Raw genomic sequence first — 23150 nt, forward strand, 5'->3', positions numbered from 1 at the left:
TGGGACTGGCACTAGTACAATAACTTATGACCTCTCGAGGCAGGGTGTGTGTCTCCTCCCAGTCTTCAACCCGTGTGCTGTGTAAGCTAAATGTATCCAATTTTTAGACCTTCATGAGTGCAAATCTATTGTAGGTTTAAATATTTAAAATCTGTATTTAAACACAGCATGACTTAAGTTGAATATTTCTTACAACTTTGATATGCGATGTGAAAAACTACAAAATCCATGCTCATTTGTGCAACAGATAATTTTCTTGTCATTTGCAGGAACAGTTTCAACAAGGTATAATTTCCCACTGAAGTTAATTTCGAGAATAAAACACATAAGAAATTGAGAAATGCACTTTGAAGTTTAAGGCGAGTCACAGCACAGTGTGACGCGGTTTTGCAAGTTAAGCTGGGCACCCTTACAAAGTACCATTGAGGGATCTTTAAAGATTTGCCCACCATTAAAGGGGGCTAGTGGTAGCAGGTGGTGTGCTGGAGGAAGAGGATCTCCCTGTGGTCTCATTCAGGCCTGACAGAGAGGACTGAGACAGGTGGTCAAGCCCTTTAATGTTTGTAGGCTTTTAATCTGTGCATGTGGCTCTAAACCAGGGCACACTGTACACTGACCGAGAACTCTTTACTGGCAGTGCTACGATATAGTTTCTGCTTCTGCTGCTGGCTGTTTCATGTGGCTCGAAAGACTTTGTACATGGCAAGGCTACTTAATCCCCTAGTGACAAATGCATTGCTTTTGGTGTTCTTGACACGTAATGTTGTTCAAGCATTTAGAAACTTTGTCACCTGTCAATGACAACTGGCAGCTGACGTATAACAATTTAATTACTCTCGTTTGTTCTTGGGTTATTCTTGGATGTTGGAAAATGTTGTTGGTAAAGATGAGAAGCGCTGCTCATGTAATCCCGGGTATCAGAAGCCATTTCAACAAACATAAAAGTAGCAATCTGATAGTTAAGATGTTTCCAGAGTTTAAACGTGTTTGAGTTTCTGATTTATGCGAAACTTCCTGTCCACTTAAGTTTGGCTCCAGACGATTTGGAAACCAGTAAATGAGTGTTTAAAGGAAATGGCTCACAAATGGGAGTTTCGTCTGTGTTGTGGAAACAAGCAGGTGCTTTCTGAGGCCCTTAAAGCGCACTAGTATCACTTTGCATAGGGGCTGCCCCTTGTTGCCGTTTCTGCTTGATGGATTGCATCATTATCCTGACATTGTTTGTCTGTGTGTGCTAACAGGATGAACTGCCAATACGACCGTTTTGGGTTTCATGTTCCCAGGATCCCAAAGTGCCAAAAAAAAAAAGAAAGAAAAAATTTTGTTTTGGTCGAAAGTTGTTGAGGCTCCTTTGTAGTTGGTCTGCTGGTTTCTTTGATCTTGGCAAGGTCTCTGTTAGTGATGACTTTGACAATGGTGGCAGGTTCCCAAAAGCAAATGAATCACTTCTGTTCAAATGCCTAAGAGTACCGAGCGGCAGCCTTCAGGGCTGAAAAAAAGATGAAGCCAAAAATTGCACTTCCTGTTGTGGCCACTTGAGGCAGGTTTTTAAAGTTAGTCAGTCCCCACAGACTCCCATGTCAAAATGTCCAGTATTAAAAAGCATGTTTACAGCCTGGCACAAAAATCATTTTGGCTTGTAAGGATGGTTTGCCTTTCATCTATAAGGGGAGAATCTTTTCTTATTCCTTCATGTGGACTCTGGCGTGAACGGTGTGGCTGCTTTGATTGGCACGTGTCCCGATGCAGGTAGCTGTGGTAAATATCTGTGTGACTGAGCTTGGCCAAGAAGGTTGGGTTTAAGCTCTGATGAGTGAAACTGTAATATTTCATTAGTCTGGTGCTTTTAGTAACGTGACGCTTAAATATCGTTTTCATACCTTGAAGATCAGTATACGTTCTTAAACATACAGACACATAAAAGGATATAATCAACCATACGGTCAGACATTCATTCCAAAATACACAAACACACACACGCAAATGGTTGAAAACTATACGACTGAGTTAAAGGGAATGCTAACCCATAAAAGTGAGTTTTTAGTATATGTTTAAAACAAATAATAGAGTCAGACGACCTGACTCACCTCAAAAGCACAATCACTTCTAGTTTTAAAATCAGATCGAGGGACAGATCGAGACCCTGGTTAGAGAAAGAGAGAGTCTGGCTGCTGTGATAAGGTCTCACAAATCTGCTTTATACACAGAAGCCTGTCCATGTAGATCTTTTTGTGTTCGTTACAGAATTTTAAAGGTAATTCAGAATTTCACTGGAAGCCAGTGAAGGAATACAAAAATAAGTGTGATATGTGACCAACCGTCAGTTCTTGTTAGCAGCCATTCTGCTGCCTTCTGCACGGAGGACTGAGTGATGCACGTGAAAAGTGAATTGCAATAATCAAGCCGGGTGAATATTAAGTTGTGAACTAGAAGCTCCAGATGATTGAATAATAGTAAATGTTTAATTTTTGCAACATTTTTACAACAGAGATGTCTTCCTTTTACTGAGTATGATGGAATTAGACAGCACTCACTTTCGCTCTAAAAGTAAGTGCCATCTAACACAGAAATCATTGCAGAATCACTCTAAGAAATCCAAAGACCCCACTATAAGCAGTTTCATGTAGGATATATTTTCTTTCTACCAAACTACATGGGCTAAACTGCATTTACCCTTGATGGCAAGGGTAAATGGCACAATGTAAATGGCACCTGCCGTCAGCTGAGCTATCATGTTAACTACTTTACACTTCTTTCGGCTGGCAGATGTGGAGAGTAGAAAGAAAAAAACCTTCAGACAGAAGTTTCTGTAAGCAGTTCGGCTGTGATTGCTGCTGAGTTTTACAAATCTGTCTCTGGCACTTTGAGGACCACTTAGTTCTATTATATTTGAGAAAAGGCAGCATTTCCACAACTTAAAACTCCAACACTGGGCAGCTCACACTATATAAATGTGTATGGAAGAAAAGAACTAAAGGTCACTGGAAAAGAAAAAGTGTCAGTTTCAAATTTAAGGTACTCATATATTAGGGGCGACAGTGGCTCAGGGGGTTGGGAAGCGTATCTGTAACCGGAAGGTCGCCGGTTCGATCCCCAGGCTCTCTCTCCTGGTCGTTGTGTCCTTGGGCAAGACACTTTACCCTACTGGTATTGGCCAGAGGGGCCGATGGCGTGATATGGCAGCCTCGCTTCTGTCAGTCTGCCCCAGGGCAGCTGTGGCTACAACCGTAGCTTGCCTCCACCAGTGTGTGAATGTGAGAGTGAATGAATAGTGGCATTGTAAAGTGCTTTGGGTGCCTTGAAAAGCGCTATATAAATCCAATCCATTAATATTCCATCAAAACTGTATTTTTTTCTCCACTACATTTATCTGACAGATTCAGTTTCAAGTTTCATAGATTTTTATTAACAAAATTAGAACATATATTTAAAAACAATAATACTCTGTCAACAGGGGAAGTCTTCCAAGATTTATAAGAACATTAACCCGATGAACACATCCATGCATCTATAATTAAATAGGTCTTACTGTATAACGAGTATCATTCATTTCAGTAATTTAACTTTTTTAAGGTAATATTTTTAGCAAAATGCGCTGTAAACTGTGATGCTTGCAACACACCTGAGTTTTATATGTAAGAAGTATTTCTGGAGTATTAATCTAGTATCACTAGATGTGATGTCAGATTTCATCTCTGTTGAACCAGATTTTAGGTGGGCACAGAGAACAAATTATTTTGTATAGTAAAGATATCTAGTGGAACTAAGACTCATTTCTAAGTCTTCTTCTCCTTCTTTCAGCAACTCCCTTTAAGGATATCTGCCTCTATTTCACCTTATCCCTAGCATCCTCTTCTGTCACACCAATCCTCTGAAGGTCCCAGCCATACATCCACGAATCCCCTCTGCGGCCTTCCTCTTTTTCTCCTTCTTGGCAGCTCCATCTTCAACATCCTTTATCTAGTATATGTGTTATTCCCCCTCTGTACATGTGAAAACCATTTCAACCTTATATGTACTTTCTAATCTAATCAAATCCCCCCTCCCCGAACAAAAACTGGAAGAGGCTTGAAAATTTTCTAGAAAAATAACATTAAGAAAACACCCACATGCACCACAGCTTCTAATTTTATCTTATCCTGTGAACAACAGGCTGAATTAAGGGGCACTCCACTGATTCATCACTGTAATTCTGGGGCTTTCCAAAAGATAACTTGGAAAAAGAATTAGACCAGATGCGGTCAAACTCTCCAGACGTCCTTTAATGAATTGTTAGTCTTCAAACTCACACTGTAACAACCCAGATGAGATCATTATGAGATCATTAGGGTTATTTTCTTAGAAGCTCCTAAAAACCACAGGAGATGTGCAAATGTTTACACATCTCAAGCAAACTGTAAAACTAGTGACATACTCCTTAAAGTGGGGGAAAAAAGAACCAAAATCTAGCTCAAATATTTCCCAGGAGGACATTAGTTTCAAAAAACCAAACAAACGACTTTCTAACTTCTCAGGTCAGTAAAAGAAAAGCACACAAGTCAAACTGTAATCTGTGACTGTAGCTGGATTCCAACTTTCCCCTTGTTTTCGGTATCCTTCTCACAAGGAAAGTGCTCGGCCTCTTTTCATTAGTGCCTGTTTGTTCATCCTTGGTAATGATCTCATAAGGGGCTTTTTAGTAGAACACGGTGCTCTGTGATTGAATGGTTTTATGTGGAGTCAAAGCACTCAGGTTTGCACAGCGGGGTGCCACTTCAGATCACTCAACGAAAATCCCTGTGGAGCTCTGGGGGAAAAACCATCGATTGCTGCTCAGCCTCCCCAATTTTTTTCCCTCTTGCAAAATAATCCACTTTAACCGTCCCACTCCTCTCTCCCTTCCCCTGGAACTAGCGATTAAGCGCTTAACCAGTTTACATGAGAGAGAGAGACGTGTTTGAAATGCAAACAAACAAACACCTGGGATTCTCAAGGTCGAGTATATTGTTACGTGAGTCGCTGTGGCAGTGTTTAGTTCCAATTTACTTCATCAGTATGTAAATGTAGACGGTTGCAGGCAGCGATAAGCACTGTAGCAGTATTTTAGCTAACAATTTAATGATGTTCTATGTAACATCAATTAAGACTTTAAAAAATTAGAATGATTATTGTTGGTAATTTTTCAGGTAACATTTAAGTGTGACAGTGTTACCTGAAGGACAAATTAAGGTGTGGTACTGCTTTGTATTTCTACAACCAAAAATGTAATCATCTAAGAAAAACTGATTGTTGACAGTTGTCTATTACCAGACTGATATAGCTTTGTAAAATAAAATCCTCCAAATTAGGAATGATGTGGCCCAGATATAAACACGTTGTCTAGCAACCACCTACCAGCAAGCTAAAATGACCTACTTGTAAAGTTTATCCAGTTACTGCGAGCATGTACTGTTGAAGGTAATATGGCTTAAATGCTTGTCGGGCATGCAGCAATGTTCATATAGAGTTGTGCGTTTGGTCACCTGATGAAGGTGAATATGATATTTATTCTCTTTTTGGCTCTGTTTTTGGTCTCATGATAACCTTCAACCTATCTGGTTCCTTTTAATCTTTTCTAAAGATGACATCTGACTCTGTTTCATCCTATCACTAGCAGCCCTCTCCATGTCCTCCTTCACTACATCCAGGAATCTTCTTTGTGGTCTTCCTCTTTTCCTTCTGCCTGGCAGATCCATCTTCAGCATCCTTAGTCCAAAATATCCTTATCCCTCCTCCGAAAAGTCTCTGCCTTGCTTCCCTAACTTTGTCTCCACACCACTTGACCTGAGCTGTCCCTCTGGTGTACTAATATCTAATCTCGTCTCTGCTGGACACTCATCTTCAGCTCGGCCTCCTGTCTTTTTAACAGTGCCAACATATCTTGTAAAACCATCTCTTTCACTGTCGCTGCTATCCATCTGTCACAAAGAAATCTTATTAACAATCTGCATGTTTGATTTTGGGAGAGATTTTATACCAGAGGCCGTTCTTGATGCAACCTTGGGACTGGTGCTGTACACCGTGGCTGGGTTAAGGTCATGTTTGGCTCCATAGCTGCTATATTGAACAGCCAGTCTGAAATTCATAGCTGACCAGAAATATGATTTGATGCATGGATGTTATTTCCACAGTCCATCACCATTTTTTCCCTTTATTTATTTGTGTTTTCTTTCTATAGTTTTGTTTTGTTTTAGAACTTGAGTATCCAGTGGTACCGACCCCCACTGTAGTATGGTTGATAATAAGCACTGCATTTTTATAGCCTGACAAAAGTATCAGCTTAAGAAAATATACCAGAGCCGTTACTGATTTTTCAGTGGCACCATAAGTTGCATGCAGCAAGTTATGTACAGCGATAATTTCAGAGCATATGTTACTGTAGCCAATATTCTTAATCTGATGATCTCATCAACCCCCATTGGTTTACATTTTTTCCCTGGAAAACCTGAACATACAGTCCCGATCAAACGTTTAAGAAAAAATGGCAAAAAAATCATATTTTGTATTGTTGGATCTTAACAAGATTACGGGTAGAGCTTAAACATGCAAAAAGAAGAAATGGGGGTAAGACAAAACATTTTTTGAGGATGCAATTTATTGAAAACAACACTTAATCTCAAACAGGCTGTTTTACAGCTGATCAAAAGTTTAGGACTACGCCTCAAAAAAACCTGTAAACTTCCCCAAAACAGAAATCAGAGTTCCAAACATGAACTCAGTAATGAGTAGCTCCACTGTTATTGTTGATCACTTCAAAAATTTGTTGGCATTCTTGATACAAGTGTTTCCATGAGGTGAGTGGGAATATTTCTCCAAGTGGTGAAGACGGCCGCACGAAGGGGCCAGACAAGTTGTTGTCTGGAACTGTTGTCCATTTTTGTAAACTTCCTTTGCCATCAATCCCCAAAGGTTCTCAACTGAATTTAGATCAGGGGAACATGCAGGAGGGTCCAAAAGAGTGATGTTATTCTCCTGGAAGAAGACCCTTGTCCTCTGGGCATTGTGTACTGTAGCATTTTCCTGTTGAAAAACCCAGTCGTAACCACACAAACGAGGGCCCTCAGTCATGAGAGACGCTCTCTGTAACATCTACACATAGCCAGCGGCCGTTTGACGCCCCTGCATCTCTTGAAGCTCCATTGTTCCACTGAAGGAAAAAGCACCCCAGACCATTATGGCGCCCCCTCCACTGTGGCGCGTAGAAAACATCTCAGGTGGGATCTGCTTGTCATGCTGGTAACACTGGAAACCATCAGGACCATCCAGGGTAAATTTTTTCTCATCAGAGAATAAAACCTTCTGCCACCTTTCAATGTCCCATGTTTGGTGCTCTCTTGCAAAGTCCAAACGGTCAGTTCTGTTAAAGGAGACGAGGCCTTTGAAGACATTTTTTGTTTTTGAACGCCTTCAGTCTCAGATGCCGTCTGATGCAGTCGGCACCAATCACGGCCTTAATTTGGATTGAGGATCGTCCAGTGTCTTGACGGACGGCCAATTGGATCCTCTGGCTCAGTGCTGGTGAAATGTTTTTGGGTCTTCCACTTGACGTTTTTGTTGTAAGAAATTCCAAATCACTGTCTTACTGGGTCTCAGCAACGATGACGCGCTACAAGAGACCCTGCTTATGCAGTTCACCAACCCGACTACGTTCAAAAGGGGAAAGTTATTTTGACTTTTTTTATTTTGCCTTTTAAAAGCATGTGGTCCTAAACTTTTGATCCGCTGTAAAACAGCCTGTTTCAGTTTAAGCATTGTTTTCAATAAATTGCATGCTCAAAAAAATGTTTTGTCTCACTCCAGTTTCTTCTTGTTGCATGTTGAAGCTCTACTAACATTGTTTTTTTTGGGGTTTTTTTTTACCTGTCCCGTTTGGTTCTTTTGCCATCGGAATTATTGTCTAAAGGCGAGGAAAGATGCCCAACGGATTTACTTTACCAAATTGACCATCCCAGCCTTGCCATAATGGTCTATTTGATTCATCTTTTATTGTTTATTTTATTTATTTATTTATTTTATTTTCACTTGCTGGATACGGGACAGACCTGAATGAGGAAAAGAAAAGGGAGAAAGGAAGAGGGGGGAAAAACAGTGGAGAAGAGGGACGGGGATAAAGGGCAAAAAAAACCCACTAACATTGTCTACTAACATTGTTAAGATCCAACAATGCAAAATATGATTTTCTGCCATTTTTCAACTGGTCTTAAACTATTGCTCAGGACTTAAAATTCACAGGAAATGTATTATGAAAACTTTACACTGACAGCAGCTTCCCACTGCGTCTGAACGCAGAACTGATGAAACCAATATGAACAAAAACAGCAGATCTGTGGGTCAAAACATGAGCTGTAGATTCGCGAGATAAGCGACAGATTGCAAAGAGCCCTTGAGTCATAGTTAATATAGAAATAATAATGAGAGCAGCTTTTGAGGGCACAAATCCACTTCCAACATTGCTAACAACAGCTAATCGCTTATCTAAAAGTCAAAGAAGAAAGGATGGAAAAGTCTTCTTAGCAGCCTGGTGCTTTGGAAACAAACCAACTGATCTGTCCATCTGTTGACATGTCTCATTACCCCCAACTCCCACACACACATACACACACTCACAAGATTTAGATAGCATCTTCCTTAGTGTATCAGAGTGCCATCTGCAGGGCTCAGCCTGAGCCTGTGACATCAGTTCCTCTCACAGATGCAGGCACTGGTGGGAAATTGTACCAGCATGACATAATGTAATGGTTCCAACATGTGGTGAGACGAGTCGTATCCAACTGACAGTGGATATTTTCAAGTATGCTAAACTTTATAAGAAAGTCATCTCCTCTGTCCACTTTAACCGCTGTGGCCTCAGCCAGATTTAAATATCATGTTATGAGCAGATCTGGTCTTTTTTACCTTTTCCAGCCTGCTTAAGGGACCACTTGTTGCAAACAGCTTAGACTCAATTTCCACCTTAACTTTTAAGGTGTGACTGCACATTAATCTCCATTTTTAGTGATGTCACTGTGACCTCTCCTCTCACTTTGCTATTATTATCAAATTTCTCAAAGTGTTATTCCAATAACTCAATATGACTCCTCTAACTCTTTCATCCTGCCCAAGGATCTTCACACATCTTGTATCCATCATCTGTCCCTCCCACACATAATACACTCCTCCACTGTTCTCACGTTAATCTACTCGTTCCTCCCTCACTCATTTCCACTCTCCTCCAGCCGTTTGCTCATGTGAGAGCTCTCGTTCTACTTTCTCCGACATGGTACATCAGGAACCATTGAGAAGAGTCAGTTGTGTGCACTAGCTACGTTTGTTTTGGCACCGGCTCAGGGTTCTAATATTGCCACTTCAGATTAAGTGTACTAGATTACTTCTCGTGAGGCTGCAGTAAAAGATCAGAGGATGTGGGAGGAGATGCCCACTAATCCAACTACTTATGATTCTTGCACTTTGGTTCCACTAACTTAAACCAACAGTGATGGAAAAGAACTTGTGAAAGCATTTTACTGTAGCCTGCAGGACAATTGTTTTCCTTTTTTTTGTTGAATTTGTGGGTAAAATATTCTCATGCAGTCAACTCGCTCTATCAATCTGGAAATAAGACAAAAAATAATGATAACGCAGAAACTGTTCCAAAAGTTTATAGTTGAACTCTCCCCTCTTGTAGTTCAAACACACACACACACACACACACACACACACACACACACACACATGCACTGTCAGCGAGGGTAATAGTTCTGCCACTCGTAATGAACTTCAGAGAAAGCAACCCCAAATATGTAAGCCGATGTTTGTGTATGTGTGGGTGTGTGTAAGCTGCTGTGCAAATGGGGTGGCCTTTGATGTAGCGCTGCTCGGATCCTCTAGTAGTTAGCCGTTCCCAGGCTGTCTGAGCCTGTCCTTTTCTCTTTCAAGGGCAGGACACAGAGAGATAGAAAACCTGCCTTTCGTTCTCATTCCCCTGCCTCTTGGTTTTTAACGTCTTTAGCTGATTCTGTGAAAACAAACTAAAAAGCCATTTTTCCCCTGAAATACTTTTATAATTGTTTTAATGTGTGAGCAAGCATGTTTGTGTTGTGAAAAAAATAAATGTGTGATAAAATGTGATGGTGCATTTTTAGGCACATGTGTAAATTATTTACATATAAAAAGATGGGCGTCACCCACTAATCTGAGAAGTCTGGTTTTTGAGCCTTGATTTTAAACATTTTGGCCGCGTTGTTCTAATGCAGCCACAAGTGGCCATATTTGGATGAAGGAGAGGAATGCTAAGTGATCCTGGAGTGATCAGCTAAAGCTAGCAAGCTTGTTCAGCAAGCATAGAGAATACAGGTACAGTGCACAAACACAGATACCAGCTATTTATTAGTACTATGTGTTTATTCATTTTCAATCACTAATAAGAAGAAAAAGCAGATTTTTGGGGCGGGTTGCACCTTACTGGATTAAAAAACACCAGTTCAGAAAATCTACTGAACTACCTGAAGTGAAACTTAACATAGCGTTAACAATTACAGTTAACGCTAACATCGGATGAGTCATACTCCAACCTTAAATCATTTTGAATCCGAATGGTTGACCTTTAAAGAGTTTCACCCCATGTACAGTTGAAGTGGAAAATCATAGAGGCTGTTATCATGTTTATTTCTGCTTTAAATTTTGGGATTGTAATAAGAGCATCTATGAAATTTGGAGCCAGAGGTCGCAGCTTGTTAAATCCCACTTAATGGGAATGCAAGCAGTCAAATATTTGTGAAAGCAGCATGCACTCGCAGTTAAGATTACAAGATGTTTCCAGTGTTCCAGCAGCATTTTCATTTAGTACCTTTCATTTTAAATGCTGTGGAAGTTTCAGAAACTATTATTCAATATAAAATCTAATATAGTTGTAGTCATGTTAATGTTTATAATATTGAATTGAGTGACAAAACAAAACAATGGCAGAAATAGTAAAATGAAGAAAGCTAGGCAGATCAGACCACTCCACCATCCTGACACCATCCTAAACATGTTCCTCACTGTAAACCTCTACAGTGAAAAGAAGTGCCTTCTTGGAGGTAGCATCTAGTGATCAATAGAGGAACTGCAGCTTCAGAAATTTTCTTTAATCACAAAATAATGACTTTTGTTCCCTCTGAGGAAATGCTGATTCTTCTGATTCAAACATGTTTTATTCTGGTACATTGTTGATTTTAATAGGATGAAACTCAAGACCATCCTTTAGGTTTCTGTTAGAAATGTTTAAATATGGATTTAATCAGCTCTTTATCACCATTACCACAACATTTAATTTTTAAAAACAGTAATCATCTTTGACCACAGACTGCATGTGAAAATAGACATACCCATCATGACATCACTGTTTTGTAATGGGTACCGCACTTTACAAAATGACCATTACTTGAAACTAGTGACTGAGACTCGGTGTTAACAGAGTTATGGTCATTTCTCCTATATAACCAGAGGAACTAACTCCTATGTTTTTTGTGTGGTTTACATGTATAGTTGGGATATTTTCCAGAGTTTTCTTTTTTCACGTGTAGCCCACTTCAGGAAATAGTCCACTTCAGATGCGTTTGTACTTCTGGGAACACTCAGAAGTTTTGGCAAAGGTGCTGTCAGGGTAGAGTGCACAGGAAGCAGCACACATAACATCTAGTGGTAAATGAACCAGACTGTTAACTTTGCTAGTCACACATCTGTGTAATCTGACATCACCCCGTCTTTGTAGCTGGCAGGTTAAAGACGGGTTAACGTCTGACTGCATCAGACATTTTTGTTCTCACATGTCCCTGTGTGGCAGAAAGAAAAATGACAGGGTGCAGTGCATGCAAAGGCTTATGATTGATGAGCTGAGAGCAGTGGAATCACAGTGATCCCCATTCACTGCAATAAAATATGTTTGCTGGATGAATTCACTGAAGAATGTTTACTCTTCCAGGTTTTTTCATATGTCAAAGATGTAAATAAAAATAATGAAATGGTAATTTTTTGAAAGCAAGTTTTTAATACCAACAGTCAGTAATTTACGCATGAAAAAATATTTTTGGGTCTGTGGAAGCCTCTCAGTCTGCTTTTTCTTTATTTTATTATTTTCTTTTTTTTTTAAACTGCGGCCACAACTCCAAAATCACAGCCTAGCACTGATCCTGGGGGCTTGCTTTATAGTCCTGTATAAATCACTTCCTTTGAGGTCAAAGGCCACATATTTTTTCCTCCTCACACCTTTCCTGTAGTCTCTCTAAAATAGTGCCTTTGGAAACATCCAAACTGCTCCTCCTGTGTCTGGGATGTGCTTTTAACACACCAGATAGAGTCTGTGAGTGTGTGTGTGTGTGTGTGTGTGTTTGTGGATGTGTGTGATTGAAGCAACCTGCAGGTGGAGGAACATCCAGTAACCTACAGTGTCTCCAGCCTTCAAAAAGCTCCTTTATGTTCAACCGCCAGATGTGGAGAGAAGCAGCAAGAAACTGTGGCACGGCGCCAGAAGGAATTGTGTCAGAAAGCTGTTTTAGCAGGTCACCGTTCTTTCTTTTTGTCTGTTTCACATTATTGTTTTAGTGTTGCTGAAATGTTCAGAATCATCAGTACACTCTTTTTTTTTATGCAAGGAGACTGACTGATCGCACAATAGCCACTTCAACCAAACCACTTAGTTGCCAAACATCTCTCCTCTTTGTTCAGGAGCAAATAAGCACATGTCAGCATTTGTTGCTTCCCCCCCCCACAGTTAACACTTAACACAGCTCATTCCCAACCGGCAATCTCACATTCTGTGACCCAGTACACATCCTCAAACAGACAGGCTCTCTCACTGAATTCGCCCTCTAGGGGTGGAGAGGTGAAATGCAGCCACAGAATAAGAATGCAGGCATCTCCACAACATTGGAGATCACAGAGGTTTTCTTTTTTTTTCATTTTTGGTTTGGGATTTGGTCAAAGTCATCTCAGATCTCATCTTATCTCCGAGGCAACACATATCTCAGATAAAAAGGAACATTTATACAGCGGATGGGCAGAGATGCGTGCTCACACTCCGGCATCTAGTCAACGACATGACAGATAAATGCAGACTTGCGAGGGCAGCACATTATGGCCAAACGAAAGTGTTAGTTCAGCGTGAAAGTTGCTATCTGTGAGTCGTTCACTTTTCAAAGATGTAAATTTAGATGTATATGAAAGGTTTTCTCTAAAGCTTTTCAGCCTGAAAGATGAAGCTATCAAGAAGAAGGTTCCCCTCAGGGAGACTCTGTATCTGTTATCTCACATATACCACAGAGCACATGGTCAAACATTACTTATGTTGATGCACACACCTACAGCTCACTTCTCACATCTTTGTATAGAACATCTGCTAAACCGCAATCTTTACCCCTCCACCTGAAAATGAGATATTTTCCGTCTATTGATTCCCTATTAGGGCTGCACAACTTTCCCCGGGAACAGATGTTAGGCAAGCATCAGAGAAATTGATGTTTTTAATAAAAATGCAATAATGAGAAAAAAAAGTGGAGGAGGAAGAGGTGGAAGAACACTCTTCTCGTGGAGGAGAAACCTGGAGGTAGGTGTCTTAGTGCGTGTGTGTGTGTGTGTCTTACTTGGCAGCTCTTTGCACAAGTTTCGCCTCTACTGATGTGGTTGGCGAGAAACTTTTTTTAAAAGCGCATTTGAAGAATCTCAGATGTTACAAGACGAAACGCCCACATGTGTTTGTGTGTGCGTGCGTGCCAGTGAGCGAGCTCAGATTGACTTGACTCTTTCACTTCAATCGCATCTTTGTAGGTCTGCTTGTGGATCCTATAAGCAAAGCGCAGGGGGAGAGGTTGCATAGCACAGCTTCAATGGTTTCTTTGGCTGAGCCATAAGGGATCTATAGCACCAGCAACCTGACTGGCAGGCAGATGGGTGAGGATGAAATGAGAAAATATCAGATAAGAAGCTGTCAAAATTCAAAAATGCACCAGTCAATAATCAATGTTTTTACCCAAATACCTGAAGAAGAACCCCAATGTTTGAGAGAGAGAGACGCAACTCACGCAGACACAAAACAAAAAGAGACATCAGCAGAAAGTGAGGAGATGCACTGACTCAGTAGAACAGCAGACAGACATGTACTTAAAGGGACATAAAAATGGAAACTCTTCTCTTTCTAAAAGCTTATAAATCCAATATCGCGAGAGGGGCACACGATGGTGAAAACCCCAGTTCTACAAAATGATCACAAACATTGTCTTCACAAACCCAACTCTCATCTCCTCCTCCTTTGCCGATGTATTTACTCGGCTGACAAATACATGTGTCGGCCATCGATGAAGTGGGAAAGATGAGCACATGAATAATAAATCTATAGCAGCTGTACATTTTTAATTGATTCTTCCCAAGTACAAACAGCATGGAGATAGGGATGCTTCACACGCTCCCTCTGGGAACTGGTTTGATTGTCTTTCATCCACTAATGTATTTGTTACTATTGAAGACCGAATGAAACGGGAATAAAAAGGGATGTGATGAATATTTGACGAGAGTTTGTGACGTGACGTTTTTTCACTGAGGTTTTCTGACAGTCAGTTTTATCCTGCTGTTTCACTGATCCTTTGAGGAGTCTTTGTGTGACCTCTGCCTTGTTAAAAAATTGGATTTGCATTTATGTTTTATGATGGCTGGTCACTTGAGAGGGTCCATCAAGCAGACAGATAATCTTTGATAGCTACAGAATCACAATATCACAATCACCATCAGTCATTGTTCTTCTGTCTTTTAGATCAACCTAAAATCACTCACACAGCACTACCCTCTCATACAAAGCAACCCCACAGGTTGTATATAGCTGTAGCAAGAAGTCTGCAGCAAGCAACAGAAATCTTGACCCAGTTATTCAATGAAAAAAAAATCTCATCATTCTGGTTTCCAGATGCTAGAGCCACTTTTTTCCTTCCTTCAAGGAAGTCGGTGTACACTGTGAGGCCAGGATGAAGCAGAAGACAAAGTTAGCACCTAGCTGCTAATCACAGTAGAGCATGAGTTAGTCAGGACTGGAAATTAACTGAAAATTTGGACTTATTTAGATATAAAAATGGCCCCATCTGAAGGATAGTGGTGGAGTTGACGGGAAGAATGCCATAAACTTAAAAACATCACCCTGAGTTTGAGGAGCATCGCTGTAAATAAGGCAATGAAGAGCAGTAAGGCTGCGATGTCCTGCTCTTTTTTCCCAAAATGAAATTCGAGTTGAGTGGATACAGTAGTGGAAATCCAGGGAGATCTCCAAAACTAATCAAAACGAGCTCTTCCCATTAATGAAGCAGGAGTGTTTGAAGCAGTGTAGCGCTGCACAAAGGCTGATTTCATTTTGAAGTCACATTCAAGTCACTCAAAGTTTTGATGGCTTAAGATTTGAGTAAAAGTAAAATAATCTCCCCATAACCAAAGTAAATAATCTGATAAAATACAAAGAAAGATAAACATGGTGCAATAAACATATTACGTTACAGCCTCAGTGCAAGTTTGCAGTAAGTTGGTTATGATTGTGAGCCCAAGCAGTTCAACCAGGACATTTGATAGATTGATATATTGTGTTTATACCTCTGTCACTGAGACTTGAGACATATGCATCAAAAGTTTTTGTTGGATGAGAGAAGTTCAAACAGGCTGTGGCATGCTGGTGCATTTCCTGAGGCAGTTTGCGCTGTAAATGACCTGCAGGCTGGTTGCTACACCCTGACAATCGTCTGCACTGAGTCAACTCGGTGTAGAACTCCAGAGATAATACAAACATTATCACGTGTCTCAGTGATAACCTTTTTTCAGCATTCTTAGGAAAAAACAACCACTGCTGTGGTGTTAACTGAAGGTTGGTACATGCTCCACCTGATTCCTGCTGATGAAGGCTGGAGTATAATCCTTGTTCAGTGTAGCTTCTGATGCCGATGATGAGTTTTACCCAGAATTGAGGGACAGGTTGTCCACTGAGCTCACAGGATTTTACACCTCCGCTCTGTAGGCAGATTAATCATTGCTGGAAATCAGCCCAATTACTGTTGTGTCATCTGCACATTATATAATGTTATTACACACAGTTGTGAGTAACAGTATCACAGTATCTCCTGTATTATCCCAGAAGGCCTATGGCATATATATGTGATGGGTTTCTGCAGCGATTCAAAGTCATTACGAGCAATGAAAGATTTCTCCAGTAGAAGTTGGAGTATTTAACACTTCTAAAAGCTCATGAATGATTGAAAACAACATAACTATTTCTTCAGGGGGAATGATTTTTCATTCAAAAGCAGTCTGCACAACACACAGAGGCCTGACCATGATGCAACAAAAACAGCAGGGAGAATTTTGTATGTAATTTGTATAGTATATTTTTTTTCTCTCATTTCTTTTCTAAATGTACTTGTATATTGTTCACATGTTGAAATAAATTACCAATCAATCAATCAATCAATCAATTTTCATATTTGCATATTCATACAAATAAGAGGGGTCATGAGGTTAGATCATTTTCAAACATATATTAATGCGCTTCAGTTTTTCCAGTCAGACTAGTAATCACTCTATCTAATATTAATGCCTATAGATTTTCCCACTGTGTGTTTATCAGTTTCAATTATGTGCAGTTAATTATCTCCATATTGTGGAACAGATGGTGCCCTCACTTTAGTAATTTTCTTTTGGGAGTCCATGGTATTTTCAGCCATCTCGATCTGTTTGTCTTCACACGGTGACGCGTCGGACCGATAACACTGACGAGGTCAGACTTCACCTGCCTCCAGTGAGTTCAAGCGTCTCCCCCCTGACCTCAGCACTCTGCAGATGTGGCTGTTTGCTTTCTTCTACAGCAGGATGACAAAAGCTGTAACAGTTCTGTGCTTTTTAAAATCACTTTCATTTGTGGCACTAATGATGTGTTTTGTCGGCTGCTTGTGGCATTAAACAGATGTAGCTGGCGCAAAGCAGAAAAGTGGATTTTGTGCTCTCAGAGAAAGGTTACTCTAAATAAATAAATACATAAATTAAAAACACCCGAACGGAGGAAAAGGGTGCCAAAAGGGGTATTTTTGAAGAAGAAAGTGTGTACATTATTGTGCCCCGTGGGGAAATTGCTCTCTGCATTTAACCCATTCACTCAGTGAAGCAGTGGGCAGCCATTGGGCGCCCGGGGAGCAGTGTGTAGGGACGGTACCTTGCTCAGGGGTACCTCAGGGTAGCTGTTAAGGGGAATCGAACCCCCGACCTTCCGATCATGGGGCAACCACTCTGCCTACTGAGCTATCCCTGCCCCATGAGATACTGCATCCTCATATCCTAAACGTGAACTCCATGAAAAATCTCCACACTTGAATAATTCAGTTTGCAAAAGGGAATATTTGATTAGGAGTTGAAAAATCTACTGTGAAAATTGTAACATATGTTTGCCGTTTGGCCATTTAATTAAATAACTGAAGTGGAAACAACGTATACAGTATCTTATTAGTTTACTGCATTAAAGAGTAAAATAAAACATAGAGGCAACATACTTCCTGTAATAATGCAAGCTACAATTTCTCCCATAAATGAAAAATTCATGCTAAATTATTCTCCGGTATAATGTATTAGGCAGTGGTCAGCTCACATTATTTAAGAGCTATAAGCATTTATAGAGTGCCTTTTTTCCCTTGCTGCTTAAAATATAAGAGTTATACATTTTAAGCAACTTATACAGTGCATCTGTTCTGTTTCTGTTCAGTCTTACAACTGAAATTTAGTTCTAGTTCTAGTTTAGTTCTCCAACTCTTCTCATGTAATTCTACACAAATTCCATGCGATATGTCAGTGCAGCTTTTGTCTTATCAATGTCTTCATAAGACAAAAGTCTGTAACTGGAACTAATCAAACCATGTCTCTCAGTAAATCAGGAGCCTTCAGTCCCGCATGGAGATCTAAGAACACGACGATAAGAGTTTGGACTAAGAATAGTGTTTCCTAGACAACATGTGTATTTGCTCCTTTATAGCAGGGGTGTCGGAACTCCAGGCCCAAAGGGCCGGTGTCCTGCAGGTTTTAGATGTGTCCTTGATCCATCACAGCTGATTCAAATTGCTAAATGACTTCCTCATGTCCGCTGATATCTAAAACCTGCAGGACACTGACATCCCTCCTTTATAGTATAGTGAGTTTGTGCACAAGTGTGTTCATACTTTGATGATAAAATTCAGACTTGGCTCTAACCCAGTAATCACCATCATATTTCTTCTTTATGTTTCTGGTATGTTTCCCCCTTCTTTGCTTTACTTAACAATTTTTGTTGTCATGTCTGATTTATTAGTGTGTTTTGCTAAATTTTACTTCCTCTCTTTGGCTTGTTCCTATCTCTGTGATTCCCTGATTGTTTCCACTTGTTCCTAATTACCTTGATGTATTAAGCATTGTGTTTTTGTTCTTTGTTAGTTAGCTAGCTTGTTCATTGGTGTGCTAATTCCACGTGTCTCCACATAGCAAGTCTTGGTTTTTCCTTCAGATTGATCTGGCTGTAGTTTCTTATGTTGTTTTATCTTTTGGTGGATTAAACTCGCTGTGCCTGTTGTTATTTCTCTCGTTACACTTCATAAATTGGTCCTCAATGCTCTTCCTTATTTTCTGTCATATGTACTATTAGACTGCAGCAGTGATGGATGCTCAAATTAAACATGCCCAAAGTTTCAAATAATAAGGTCACCATATGTGCAGTAAGTAAGCCAAAGCATCAGGATTCAGACTGCTCTAAATGCTTGTTTTGAATATGGCTTCTACTCCTGTGTCTAGTTAATGTTAATGAGAGGGGATTGGTCACGCAGAAAACTAAAATTGCTTGTTTCAGATGATGACTGAAGTGAAAGGCTGTAAGCTGCAGAGAATAGAAGAGAATTAAGGGTTATCTATAACTGCAACATGCAAACTCCTCTCATAGAGTTCAGGAATAAAAAATTTAAAGTCTAAAATAGCAATAATCTGTACCTTTTTTTTTTTAATGGTTCGCTTAATCACCTGTCTTAGTGTTGATCTACACAGAAAGTTTGGGCAGAAATAGTTTATATTTTTGCAATTTTAACTTCCACAATGTCAACACTGAAGTATTTTCTTTAGAACAATAAAAAAGTAATGATTACTGCGAGCAGTGGGGACAATATCAGCAGGAAGGATGGGCCCTGGACTTCACTGATAAGAACAGGTGATCAATATTATAGAATTTAACAATCCTGTTTTACTTTGTCTGGTAATGTTATCGTCATTCACAGACTATACAGGAAAATGACATCGAAGAATGACATTTGGTTCTGGACACCTTTCCTCCCTCCGAGTTTAGATAGATAGACAAAGTCACTGTGAAAGACGTTTTTAACATTTCCACATCGATGATGAACCGACAGTCACGGCATTAATGGGTTTTCTGCCGCTGCTGGGTAAAAGCCTGAAGTGTGTAACTGAAATACAAACCGCTAAAAGCTAATTTTCTGCTGTTGGGACCATGTATATTGACCTTGCTCTAACAAAACTATACAATCTGTCTCGCCTCACCCATTTTTATACGGATAGCTTTCTCTAGTTTATTTCCAAGCAGAGAAATATAAAGCTTTCCTTCTGGTCAGCCTGTTTCTGGTAGTTTGTTTATGATATAGGCTTCTTATCATGATTTCATTTCTATAGTAAACATCCAAGACCTTGCTCTAAAGCCTCCTCTGCCCCTTGAGCTGATAGCAAATAAAATCCTGCACCCCGCCTCCATTTTTCCCTGGGATCCTAAACTCCAGACATGTACGTGTGCTCCAGCAGGAGCAGCAGTTCTTCAGGTCCTCAACAGTCTATGTATTGTCAGTAAGCCAGTTACGAAACACCTCGGTCTCACAGTCAGATTGTTCCACAGATGTGGAGCTGAGTGGCTTCCAGCTCCTTTGATGTGACGCTGGAGTTTCTAGATTCTACTTCTGTCTATCTTTGTTGCCTGACGACAGCGGCTGCTGAGGGTTAGATCTTATTTGTGGAGCTCAGCGTAAACAAGCCATCACGGCGAGCCAAGTCAACCTGACATCCAAATAACAGACGTGCAAGCAGCATTGGGAGATGGAGCCCAGGCTTTCTGTTAGTCATTTTAATCAGTGACACTCAGATGGAATCGATGCAGGTGTGAGATGGAGGTCTTACACCAAAGGTTAGGGGAAAGTCGTATCTAATCTCACCACTCTGTTCTTATTTGTAGCATTGGATAAACAGTGGATGTCTCGGGAGGTGGGGTCTTGCCTCAGTATCAGGCGGCACAAGTTCAAAGGCAACACAAGGGCCATGGGATGGAAAAGGCAGGAGGCAGGAGGGGATTTGGTTGGGACAGGGCTCCTGTTGTCCCCAGCTGTCCTGTCCATGTGCCCCCTGACCAAGGGGCAGCCCCAGGTCAGAAGGCCACCAAGAAGAAAGGAAAGAGGGGGTTCAAATGAAGGCTACCGACCCCAGCAGTCGGGAGGAGGAGTGAAATCTGTGTATGCGAGTGTGTATGGGCTTGTTTGGCGACAGCACACAATGTCATCCACTCCCATCCCCTGTTCTCACACACAGGGACAGCAGGACCAGACGTCCCTTTGGCCTCTGATATATTTATATGCTCGGAGCACTCTCTGCTCAGAGAGGGAGACTCGTGAGACGCACCTGAGCAAATATTAACATCCTCCATACGGAGCTTTTGATGTGCGGAGGCCAGATCCCGGGGTCGGCACAACTCAGCAGGCTCAGCTCAGAACGCAAGCGCCGCAGAGTCGGTAGAGGAGTGGGAAGCTATTGAAGAGCAGACAGGTCAGACTGACAGTCGGGCATGAAGCTTTGCGACACATTCTGGGGTCAGGAAATCTGCATTCACATTATGAGGATTATTTATTTAGAGGTCTGAACCAGAAAGAACAAACACATGCGGTGACCTATCAAATAAACCCAAAAGCCAAAGTAGTTTGCATGAAATGCAGTGTTTTTGATTCAGCTGCAGAACTTGTTCTGATGACAGTTGTACAGGAATGCTCAAGAAGTTTTTCTTTTTAATGTTAGGCCACAGTTAACACATCAAATTCTGTCATTCAGCCCTCCCCAAACTATTGTCGAAAGTTCATAAAACTCAACAGCGCACAAAAAAAATCCACAACTTACTTGAAAGAGGAAAAAAGATTAAATTCCACAGACTTAAGTGTCTTTGCTGCTAAATCCCTTTTCAAACGTTGGGAAGAGACTTGAGGGAAATAAATATATAAAGTCATCCAAGAACGAAGCTAAGTGGTTTATCTCCTTTCATCTTGCCACCGCTATATGAGGATTAATCCTGCCTTGTGTCTTCAGTGCGAATGTTGGGCCCTTCTGAACTACATTAAATAGAATAGATTAGCTCCTCCAAAAAGTCACAAGGTGGCATTTTCGAATCTGCCTTGTTTTTAGGTGCCGCAGACAGAGGACGGCACGAGTCGGTATCTGTGCTCGGCTTTGTCTTTGAGCGTGTAGCCGACATCTGAACTCTCACCAGAGTGAAGGGACTGCTGATGATAAGGCGACATTGATTGGCTTTTGGTAACCAGGTTTATCTGAAGTTTTAAAGCATCTGTGCATCGACCACTTTCTGTGTGCTTATTTTGACGGGTGAGAGAGTAAAGGAAAGAACCTGACACTTTGAGTGTGGGGATCCAGTGCCTCTGTTATGGTGTGAGGTGCATTTTACTGGCATGGTGCTCTTAAAGGGTAAGGCTCATTGATGTATACAAAAGTAGACCTAGATGAGTTTTTCCAGAGTGATACTGCCCGTAATCACAGGGCATGAGGGGTCACTGAATGATGAGTTTGACAATGCTGTAAATAAACAGTAAAGCTGGTCTTAGTTTAAATAGCATTAGCTAACTTTTGGCTAACGCTAACTGACTGTTCAGGCAATATTACTGATCAGCTGCAATGTTGATCCTGGACTAACATTATTGTCATGATGCTGTGACATCAGATTGTGCCTGGTAAAATGGTAACCACATGCACATTTCTGCTTTTATGCACAAATACAGTTTCAGCCATGAATCTATAGTTTAATGCATCTGGCTCCAGAATGGTGTTGGACAGCGCTCCACCACCACCACCATCATCAGCAGCATACCAAATGAAAGAACTGTATTTATCCATCCAGTCAAGTTCATCGGCTTGACATCGGAGAATCACTGCCAAGCTGATGAAAGACGCTTTTCTGCCAAGATGTTTTGGCTTGTTTCGCTTTTTCCTGGAATTTGTCATCAGTCTGTATGTATTCAGGTGGATGTTTGTGGCTGTGTGTGAACAGAGAGCTGAGAGCTAAGAGAAAGCCATATGAACTATTCAACAAACTGTCATCTGCAGGAGCATTGTTATGCAGCTATTCATCAAAATGTCCAATCCTACAGACAAACAGGACAGCTTACCAAAGGAAGTGCAGTGTGGGTGTGTAATGCAATTAAATGACTCCTTCGTCTTGTTTGATCTGCTTCATTTCATTTGGTCTTACTAATTTGGAAGAAAGATCAGATAAGGTGATGCCATCATGTGTTTTCACATCAAAAGTGATGGATGACAATGTTTCCACTATGTTTCCTCTTCATCTCCTCTCTCAGACTTCAGAGGGCAGTGGTGATTAGATCATCTCCAGCTCTCCACACAATGAGCTATTGTGGGGAAAAGCAGTCATAAATTGGACTTGTCAAGGCTATCTAGTTAAGGCTGGATCAAAGGCTTTAGTGAATACTACTACCTCTCATCCCAAGAAGACTTATTTATATTCACTAATTTCTATTTTTTTCTTAGTGGAGGAGTAGAAGTGCAAGTTTATAGACAGGAGATGTTCTAAAAAATCTGACAGTTTATCTAAGGACAAATGTGGAAATCAGTGAGCTTGTTCAAACTATGTTGTGTACCTGCTTCTTATTCTATATTTTATGTGCGCCATATTGAGGGGGCTGTCTGATGCAGCTAACTAGGTGTGTAGGACAATCTCCAGATACACTGAGTTAGGAGAAATATTAATAAATCTGCAGCTATGCCAGATATGCCCAAAACAATCAAAGCTAAAAAGATGCAGGCCTCACACTAGTAACCAAAGGGAGAAAGGAAAGGTGGAGGCAAGGTTTCCTGTG

The 23150-nt window shown here is 40.7% G+C and overlaps 1 protein-coding gene across 5 annotated transcripts in view; it reads right to left on the minus strand.

Annotated features, from left to right (window-relative positions):
* The window catches only part of frmpd1a (FERM and PDZ domain containing 1a), a 112478-nt gene that overhangs the window by 66187 nt on the left and 23141 nt on the right, over window positions 1-23150 (minus strand). The window lies entirely within an intron of this gene.

The sequence above is a fragment of the Aulonocara stuartgranti genome, assembly GCF_965226115.1.
Source record: "Aulonocara stuartgranti genome assembly, chromosome: 6".
Lineage (NCBI taxonomy): Eukaryota > Metazoa > Chordata > Actinopteri > Cichliformes > Cichlidae > Aulonocara > Aulonocara stuartgranti.